Genomic DNA, 10,665 nt, shown 5'->3' with positions numbered 1-10,665 from the left:
TGGCGAAGCCCCTAGTATTCGGAAGGCCGAATTCGGGGCGCTATACACGCCTTAAGCCGGACAAAGCCGACTCCTCGCTCTAAGCGGCATAAGTCTTTAGGGACTCGAAACCTCTCGAACAGCGACCAGTCTCCCGCCTGATCATGACAGTCAGTTTTAGCTTTCTCTATTGAGGTGCTTAGCCCAGCAGAACCGGGGCACAATCGCAGTAGTTCTCCCAGTGCTACCTAAGCCAATATAGCGGAACGTAAGGTACCAAAACATGGGAGTCGGGCAAACCCAACTATTGACCCAAGACATGATTCGGAGCTGATGCATATAATGCTATAAGTTCGGGGTGCCGCACTGTCGAAAGTGTTCAGACTTCTCACGCCGTAATATGGGGTATGCTTAAGCCCCTAGCGTATTGGCCGTACCAGAGTGTACGGGTGCTGGATGTCATGAATGAACATATACATATATATAAAAAGAAGAATAGGGAATGCAATAATAGTCTAGTGCTATGCATTGTTTATTCAAAAAGGTGCGTTAAAGCAGAATGATACAAGTAGTGCGATAATCAAAAAGTAGGACTATTTGACATGTCCGCTCCAAGGGCAAGCTGAGGAATAGTATTAAAGCAAGTATTTCACTCGTTATCGTAATCCACCTGGGAGTTCCGTGGTGTGACGTAGCTTTCTGCCTCCTTGGTTGCTGCATCATGTGCTCGGCCATCATACTGCCGGACAGGGTTTCCAGAGATTAAAGTCCTGAAAGAGAGAAAAATAACAAAGCGGGAAGCCCCTAGTGCGGTTAAGCCACGTCTTGGGGCGTGCCGTAGTCGTGCCCCCCTCCCCACCTATGCCCATGGTATTTTCAATGCGTAATTATGTACGCGTGGCACGGATTTCACCGTTTGGCTGGTACTGGGGTGGGGGCCGCATTGCTATGCGAGCTCGGAACGTGCCAGGCGGTCTTGCTGCCGATTACTCCGGGCGCGCTTGAAGGTGTCCGGGTCCTTAGTAGCAGAACTAGTGGATTTCCTTAAGAGGCTGCTTTGCGCTTCTGCTGCGAGGGCCACAGTGTGCTCCTCCGTGCGGAGAGAGCGCTCTGTGTTTCCATTAACTGTGATGACCCCCGAGGTCCTGGCATCTTGAGCTTGAGGTATGCATAATGCGGTACTGCATTGAATCTCGCAAATGCGGTTCGCCCGAGCAGTGCATGATAGCCACTGCGGAACGGGACTATATCGAAGATTAACTCCTCGCTTCGGAAGTTATCCGGGGATCTGAAGACCACTTCCAGTGTCACTGAGCCTGTGCAATGGGCCTCTACACCTGGTATGACGCCTTTGAAGGTCGTTTTGTGGGTTTGATCCTTGAGGGGTCTATACCCATTTTGCGCACTATGTCCTGATAAAGCAAGTTCAGGCTGCTGCCGCCATCCATAAGGACTCGAGTGAGGTGAAATCCATCAATGATTGGGTCTAGGACCAGTGTGGCGAATCTGCCATGACGGATACTAGTGGGGCGGTCCTTGCGATCGAAGGTGATCGGGCAAGAGGACCATGGGTTGAACTTTGGGGCGACTGGCTCCAACGCATATACGTCCCTTAGCGCACGCTTCCGCTCCCTCTTGGGATGTGGGTTGCGTATATCATGTTCACCGTCAGGACTTGTGGGGGGAACCTCTTCTGTCCTCCGGTGTGCGGCTGCCGGGGCTCCTCCTCGTCATCGCTATGTGGCCCCTTATCTTTGTTTTCGGCATTTAACTTGTCGGCCTGCTTGAACACCCAACAATCCCTGTTGGTGTGGTTGGCTGGCTTGTCGGGGGTGCCGTGTATTTGACATGAGCGGTCGAGTATACGATCCAAACTGGACGGGCCCGGAGTGCTTCTTTTGAATGCCTTTTTCCGTTGACCGGGTTTAGAGCCTTTGAATCCGGCGTTGACTATCGTATCCTCGGTATTGTCGCTGTTAATGCGGTGTTTGTGTTTGTTGCGACGGGACCTGCCATTGCCATCCTTGGTATCCGAAGTACCATGGTTCTTTGATATGTTATTGCTACGAGCCAGCCAGCTGTCTTCTCCCGCACAAAAGCGGGTCATGAGTGTCGTGAGGGCTGCCATAGATTTTGGATTTTCCTGGCCAAGGTGGGGGGGGGAGCCACACGTCGCGGATGTTGTGTTTAAAAGCTGCTAGGGCCTCTGCATCCGGACAGTCGACGATTTGATTTTTCTTTATTAGGAACCGTGTCCAGAACCGTGTCGCACATAAGTGCCCTGGAAGTTGTTGAGAAATGCGGCTTCCAGATCTTCCCAACAGCCAATGGACTCTGCTGGCAAGCTGTTGAGCCAATGCCGAGCTGGTCCTTTGAGCTTGAGTGGGAGGTATTTGATGGCGTATAGATCATCACCGCGGGCCATGTGGATGTGCAGGAGGAAATCCTCGATCCATACCGCAGGATCTTTTGTGCCGTCATATGATTCTATATTTACAGGTTTGAAACCCTGCGGGATTTGATGATCCATTACTTCGTTTGTGAAGCATAGGGGGTGTGCGGCGCCTCTGTATTGGGCTATATCGCGACGCAATTCAAATGAGTCTTGTCCGCTGTGTTCGGCCCGGCCGGACTTACTTTTACTGTATCCGGCGTGACGGTTATCGTCTCGCATAGTGGCGCGCCCCCGCGATCCGTAGATCGATCTTGCGTGTTTTGCTTTGTCCTCCAATACGTCTCGCAAGTCTGGCGTATTTCCCCATGTCTTGACATTTTTATTTGAGTGGCGTATGGGTGCGGGCTGAACTTTTGGCTGGAACGCCTCTTTGTCGCGGCCACGAGGTGGCCGATCAACCGCGTCATACGCTGGAGATGTAGGTTTGAGTGCTTTCTCCTCCAGTCAGGGTAGCAACCTACGCTTTGGGTAACTCTTGGAGGGGCGTTCAGGTTTATATTCCTCGTCCGCAAGGACTTCAGTCCATCTGTCAGCTAGCAAATCTTGATCAGCTTGAAGCTGCTGTTGCTTTTTCTTAAGGCTATTTGCCGTGGCTATAAGCCGGCGCTTGAAGCACTCTTGTTCGACGGGATCCTCAGGCACGACGAATTCGTCATCGTCGAGGCTTGCCTCGTCTTTGGAGGGAGGCATGTAATTATCATCCTTCGCCTCTCCATCTGCCACTCACCCGGGAGGGCTGGCTTCTCCATCCTCCTGCCCTAAATCTTGCTGGAGGGGATTGTTGTCGTCTTCGGCACTGTCTGGAGTGGTATTATCTCCTGTGCCGGTGTCACGGCTTTTGCTTTGACGAGACTTAGAGCAGCGCCACTGATGTCGGCGCTTGGGTTGCTTCTTGGAGGAATCATCCTCCGCTGTCTCGTCGCCATTGCCTTCTTTGGGTGTGTCCACCATGTATATATCATATGATGAGGTGGCTGTCCAGTGCCCTGTGGGCAGTGGTTCCTCTTCGCCTCCCGCATCGTCGTCCATACCGTCGATGTCTTCAGAGTCGAAGTCGAGCATGTCGGTTAAGTCGTCGATAGTGACTACTAAGTGGGTGGTGGGTGGGCGGTGAATTTCTTCGTCATCCGCATCCCAATGCTGCCGGACATAGTTCGTCCAGGACTCTCCTGACAAGGAGAGAGACCTTAATGAGTTCAGTATGCCGCCGAAGGGCGTGTGCTGAAAGATATCCGCGGAGGTAAACTCCATGATCGGCGCCCAATCGGATTTGATAGGCACGGGCGCAGGCGGTTCGGAGTCTTGGCTGGGGAGGAATCCGGTAGTTCGGCATCACGGCTCCCGTGAAGGGTAAGGTCGATACTTGGCACGATCGCCGATGAGAGTGTGACCTCCGTGGCGGGGTCTATCCACCCGTCCATGGATGGCGCAACTGGCTTCGAATTGAGGGTCGGGGCGGTTGCCGGCGCGATCTCCTAGACACTGTCCGATGGTAGAGCTAAATCATGCTCATCGTGACCGTGTGGCGCACTAAGCAGGGGCTCGAATCCGTCGAAGATCAAGTCTCTGCAGATATCGGCTGTGTAGTTTAATCTTCCAAACCTGACCTGGTGGCCCGGGGCGTAACTCTCGATCTGATCCAGATGGCCAAGCGAGTTGGCCCGTAGTGCGAAGCCACCGAATACAAAGATCTGTCCGGGGAGAAAAGTCTCACCCTGGACTGCATTGATATCGATGATCGAAGGAGCCATCAAGCCTAACAGCGACGACACAGAGGAAATCTCAATGAAAGCACCAATATCGGTGTCAAAACCGGCGGATCTCGGGTAGGGGGTCCCGAACTGTGCGTCTAAGGCGGATGGTAACATGAGGCAAGGGACAGGATGTTTTACCCAGGTTCGGGCCCTCTTGATGGAGGTAAAACCCTACGTCCTGCTTGATTATTCTTGATGACATGAGTAGTACAAGAGTTGATCTACCACGAGATCGGAGAGGCTAAACCCTAGAAGCTAGCCTATGGTATGATTGTATGTTGTCCTACGGACTAAAACCCTCCGGTTTATATAGATACCGGAGAGGGCTAGGGTTACACAAGGTCGGTTACAAAGGAGGAGATATACATATCTGTATTGCCTACCTTGCCTTCCACACCAAGTAGAGTCCCATCCGGACATGGGACGAAGTCTTCAATCTTGTATCTTCATAGTCCAACAGTCGGGCCAAAGGATATAGTCCGGCTGTCCGGAGACCCCCTAATCTAGGACTCCCTCAACAAGCCTGGAAAAACTCTTATATAGAGAAAAGCGCTCCCGAGGACACATGGGAATATCGTCAAGCTAGTTTTCATCACGCTCATATGATTCGCGTTCGGTACTTTGATAATTTGGTATGTGGGTGGACCGGTGCTTGGGTACTGCCCTTACTTCGACAAGCATCCCACTTATGATTAACCTCTATTGAAAGCATCCGCAACTACAACAAAAGTATTAAGGTAAACCTAACCATAGCATGAAACATATGGATCCAAATCAGCCCCTTACGAAGCAACGCATAAACTAGGGTTTAAGCTTCTGTCACTCTAGCAACCCATCATCTACTTATTACTTCCCAATGCCTTCCTCTAGGCCCAAATAATGGTGAAGTGTCATGCAGTCGACGTTCACATAACACCACTAGAGGAGAGACAACATACATCTCATCAAAATATCAAACGAATACCAAATTCACATGACTACTAATAGCAAGACTTCTCCCATGTCCTCAGGAACAAACATAACTACTCACAAAGCATAAACATGTTCATAATCAGAGGGGTATTAATATGCATATAGGATCTGAACATATGATCTTCCACCAATTAAACCAACTAGCATCAACTACAAGGAGTAATTAACACTACTAGCAACCTACTAGCACCAATCCCGGACTTGGAGACAAGAATTGGATACAAGAGATGAACTAGGGTTTTGAGAGGAGATGGTGCCGATGAAGATGTTGATGGAGATTTCCCTCTCCCAATGAGAGGAGCGTTGGTGATGACGATGGCGATGATTTCCCCTTGCGGGAGGGAAGTTTCCCCGACAGAACAGCTCCGCCAGAGCCCTAGATTGGTTCCGCCAAGGTTCCGCCTTGTGGCGGCGGAGTTTCGTCCAACAAGATGGCTTGTTATTTTTTTCCCATCGAAAGACTTCATATAGCAGAAGATGGCCACCGAAGGGCCACCGGGGGTCCCATGAGGTAGGGGGCGTGCCCCACCCTCGTGGGCAGGATGTGGCCCCCCTGGTGAGTCTCTTCCACTGAGTATTTTTTATATATTCTGAAAACGTCTTCCGTGGAGTTTTAGGACTTTTGGAGCTGTGCAGAATAGGTCTCTAATATTTGCTCCTTTTCCAGCCCAGAATCCCAGTTGCCGGCATTCTCCCTCTTCATGTAAACCTTATAAAATAAGAGAGAATAGGCATAAGTATTGTGACATAATGTGTAATAACAACCCATAATGCAATAAATATCGATATAAAAGCATGATGCAAAATGGACGTATCAACTCCCCCAAGCTTAGACCTCGCTTGTCCTCTAGTGAAAAGCCAAAATCGAAAAATATGTCCACATATTTAGAGATAGAGGTGTCGATAAAAATAAAATACGGACATGAGGGCATCATGATCATTCTTAGAACAACAACTTATATAATTCTTGTCATATGATTTCTTATGCTAGAGTAATAATTCAATCACAATTTCAAGTATGAATAGTAAACTTCATTGAAAACTAACAAACTATAATCTCAGTCATTGGAGCAATTGCAATTTATCATAACATAGGAAAGAGTCAATATATAAGAGCTTTTCAGCAAGTCCACATACTCAACTATCATATAGTCTTTCACAATTGCTGACACTCACGCAATACTTATGGGTATGGAGTTTTAATCGGACAAAGAGAAAGATAGGGGCTTATAGTTTTTGCCTCCCAACGTTTTACCTCAAGGGTAATGTCAACGGTAATAGTTCATGAAAACTCACATCCAATTAGCCATATATACCAGGATCTTTCCAACATACTGTGCTTGCTAAAGGATAAAATGTAGAAAGGAAGGGTGAAGATCACCATGACTCTTATGCAATGTAGGAGATAAAAGTAAAAGATAAGCCCTTCGCAGAGGGAAGCAGAGGTTGTCATGCGCTTTTGTGGTTGGATGCACAAAATCTTAATGCGAAAGAACGTCACATTATATTGCCACTTGTGATATGGACCTTTATTATGCAGTTTGTCGTTTTTATTTCTTCCATATCACACGATCGTATAAAGTTTATTTTCTCCCACACTAATAATTCATACATATTTAGGGAACAATTTTTATTGCTTGCACCGATGACAACTTACTTAGAGGATCTTACTCAATCCATAGGTAGGTATGGTGGACTCTCATGGCAAAACTGGTTTAAGGGTATTTGGAAGCACAAGTAGTATCTCTACTTGGTGCGGTGAATTTGGCTAGCACGAGGGGAAAAGGCAAGCTCAACCATGTTGGATGATCCATGACAATATAATTTATCTCAGATGTAAGAAAACATAATCCATTACGTTGTCTTCCTTGTCCAACGTCAACTCTTTTAGCATGTCATATTTTAATGAGTGCTCACGATCATAAAAGATGTCCAAGATAGTATATCTATATGTGGAGACCTCTCTTTCTTTACTACTTCCTATCAATTGCAATGATGACCAAAACTATGTTTGTCAACCCTCAACAACTTTTATTCATCATACTTTTTCTATGTGAGCTCATTACTCTCCATAAGACTCACATGATCTCTTTGTTTCTTTTTATTTCTTTCTCTTTTCTTTTATTCCCTTAGGATCATGGCAAAATAATCAAGCCCTTGACTCAACACTAATCTTTATTATATAGCTCATGGACTCGATTACATAGAAGGATTATATAGAAAAACTCACAACTAGATCATACTAAGAACTTTTATTCTACTAGATCAAGATATTACCAAAAGGATCAAACTAAGAAAAACGGTAAAGATAAAAGTGATGGTGATACGATACCGGGGCACCCCCCCAAGCCTGGCAGTTGCCAAGGGGAGTGCCCATACCCAAGTGATTATGTCTATCTTTTCATGGGTGGTGATGTGATGTTCTTGGTGATGATGCCCCTCGGGATACGATTCTCCTCCTCGAGCTTATTGACATGCTGCTTGAGGTCCATTATTCCCTTTCGGAGTTTTCCTGTAACAGCCAAAGCTCCCTACACCCAAGGGTGCTGCACTAATAAAAAATACAGTGATGAGTTCGGATACATGATGCAAGAGCAATATCAGATGTCCATGCTAGGTGAGCTGAAGTTCTTCCTTGGTCTTCAAATACGTCAGCAAAGCAACGACATCTTCATATCTCAAGAAAAATATCTCAAGGACTGCCTGAGGAAGTTTGGAATGCAAGATTGCAAAGGATACACGACGCCCATGCCAACCAAAAGTCATCTGGGTCCTGACGCCAATGGTAATGAGTTTGATAAAAAGGTATACCACTCCATGGTTGGTTCTTTACTTTATTTATGTGCATCTAGGCTAGATATAATGCTTAGTGTTTGCATGTGTGCCTGATTCCAAGCGGCACCAAAGGAATCGCATCACTTAGCTGTGAAGCGAATTCTTCGATATTTGGCCTACACCCCAACATTAGGATTATGGTATCCAAAGGGCTCAAAGTTTGATCTAGTTGGATTCTTGGATGCTGATTATGCTAGTGACAAGGTGGATCGCAAGTCTACATCAGGCACATGTCACTTTCTGGGACGATCACTTGTTTATTGGTGTTCAAAGAAGCAAAACTGTGTATCTCTCTCCACTGCTGAATCTAAATACATTGCTGCTGGATCTTGTTGCGCTCAGCTTCTATGGATGAAGCAAACACTCAAAGACTATGGCATCCATCTAAAGCAAGTACCACTCTACTGCGACAATGAAAGAGCAATCAAGATTGCCAACAACCCAGTTCAGCACTCAAAGACAAAGCACATTGAAATTTGTCATCACTTTCTCAGAGATCATGTCATTAAGGAAGATATTGATATCATTCACGTCAACACTGAAGAGCAACTAGCAGATATCTTCACAAAGCCCTTGGATGAGAAAAGGTTTTACAAGTTGCGGTGTGAGCTAAATATCTTGGAATCCTCAAATGTCCTGTGATTAGGCACACATCCTAACACTTATGCATGTTGATGACTTAGATGTGCAACACAGGAAGTAACGTATATCTTCAATTAATGAAGATTTACACTCTAAGTGTGGATACATTAACGCAGAATTTGACTTCGGAGCGCCACGATAATTGTGCGTTGTGCCTGGGTCTAATACTTCCTATACGGTGGGTAACGCCACCACCAAACTTTTGTTTGGAGTGTTTTCTGTTGACGTTACATTTGCAAAGTCTTCGCATTTGGTTTGTCTTCAATATTGACATGACTTTATGTTTATCTTCACAATGTTGATTTGGTCTTATTCTGATATATACATATATTAGTGTTCTGTCCTCTACAACATTCACTTATAGCTATGTCTTATTGTTTGAATATTTTGAACTAAGTGAATGTGATCGGACCCTAACCTCTCTATGCTTCCTTCTCAAATCTATCTATCCAAATCATATGCATTCTATTGAAACCGTCAGATGTCTTCTTTGCGTCCTTGTCAGCAGAAGATATAGAGACAAACATTAAGTCTGTTTTAAATGCTCAATCCTTATTGCCTGAAACCCGAAGAAGCCGGAACAACCACCCGACAGTCCAGGCATGCGTGGGAACATGGAACAACTTCCAATGTGTCGCATGTTCGCCACGTGTCCCTCAGATGTGAACCACCAGGGGCACCTGCGTAATTGCAGTGTGTTGTCCCTCTCCCTATAAATGCACATCACATCGTGGTCAAAATCTTTCTTCCACCTCTCCACCTCAGACAAACCCTAGCGCCACCACTCGCTCTCGACGACACCGGCTGTCGGTGTCAAAACCAGCGGATCTGGGGTAGGGGGTCCCGAACTGTGCGTCTAAGGCGGATGGTAACAGGAGGCAGGGGACACGATGTTTTACCCAGGTTCGGGCCCTCTTGATGGAGGTAAAACCCTACGTCCTGCTTGATTATTCTTGATAATATGAGTAGTACAAGAGTTGATCTACCACGAGATCGGAGAGGCTAAACCCTAGAAGCTAGCCTATGGTATGATTGTATGTTGTCCTATGGAATAAAACCCTCTGGTTTATATAGACACCGGAGGGGGCTAGGGTTACACAAGGTCGCTTACAAAGGAGGAGATATACATATCCGTATTGCCTAGCTTGCCTTCCACGCCAAGTAGAGTCCCATCCGGACACGGGACGAAGTCTTCAATCTTGTATCTTCATAGTCCATTAGTCCGGCCAAAGGATATAATCCGGCTATCCGGATACCCCGTAATCTAGGACTCCCTCAGTAGCCCCCAAACCAGGCTTCAATGACGATGAGTCCGACGCGCAGTGTTGTCTTCAGCATTGCAAGGCGGGTTCTTCTCCAAATTTCGAACGTTCGTTAAGCAGTGTCCGACCCCATAAATGTTGGACCTCTTGGCTTCTGCGCCCAATAAGGGCTATCTCCCACGCGTCGAATGAATACGAGGCGCCAAGGCGTTTTTACATTCGCCCCCCTAGCCAGATAAATAAATTGTCTATTAAAGGGATGGGGATTCTTAGATCCAATCCATATCATCCCCCCCAGCGAGAATCCATCAGAGCGCGCTTCGGAAAAATCCACTCCAACATGGCCGACCTCCGCCGCTCCTCCTCCCGCCCCCATAGCCCTAAGCCCGGTGATTGGGAGAGGTGTTTAGTCCCACACAGTCGATTAGTCGAACTACAGACTAAGGGATTTCTCCCTCCAGCATATATGGTTCCCGTCCGAGCCGGGCTCGCCACCTACAATGGCGGGGAGCAAGCGGAGAGCTTCCCCAGCCCCTCTACGGGCGAGCGGGTATGCCTTGTTCCTTATTTATTAAGGGGACTCGGATTTCCAATTCATCCATTCCTCCGCGGGCTCCTGGAGTTTTACGGCCTCCAACTGCATAATTTCACCCCTGCTTCCATATTACACATCGCCGGCTATGTTGCTCTTTGCGAGTTATTCCTGGGCTGCGAGGCTCATTTCGAGCTGTGGAAAAGGTTATTTTGCCTCGTCCCCCGCACACAG

This window comes from Triticum urartu, chromosome 6A (genome assembly GCF_056163025.1).
Source record: "Triticum urartu cultivar PI428250 chromosome 6A, HENAU_Tu73, whole genome shotgun sequence".
Taxonomy (NCBI): Eukaryota; Viridiplantae; Streptophyta; class Magnoliopsida; order Poales; family Poaceae; genus Triticum; species Triticum urartu.
The sequence above is the reverse complement of the archived record's forward strand: the minus strand, read 5'-3'. Positions refer to the sequence as shown.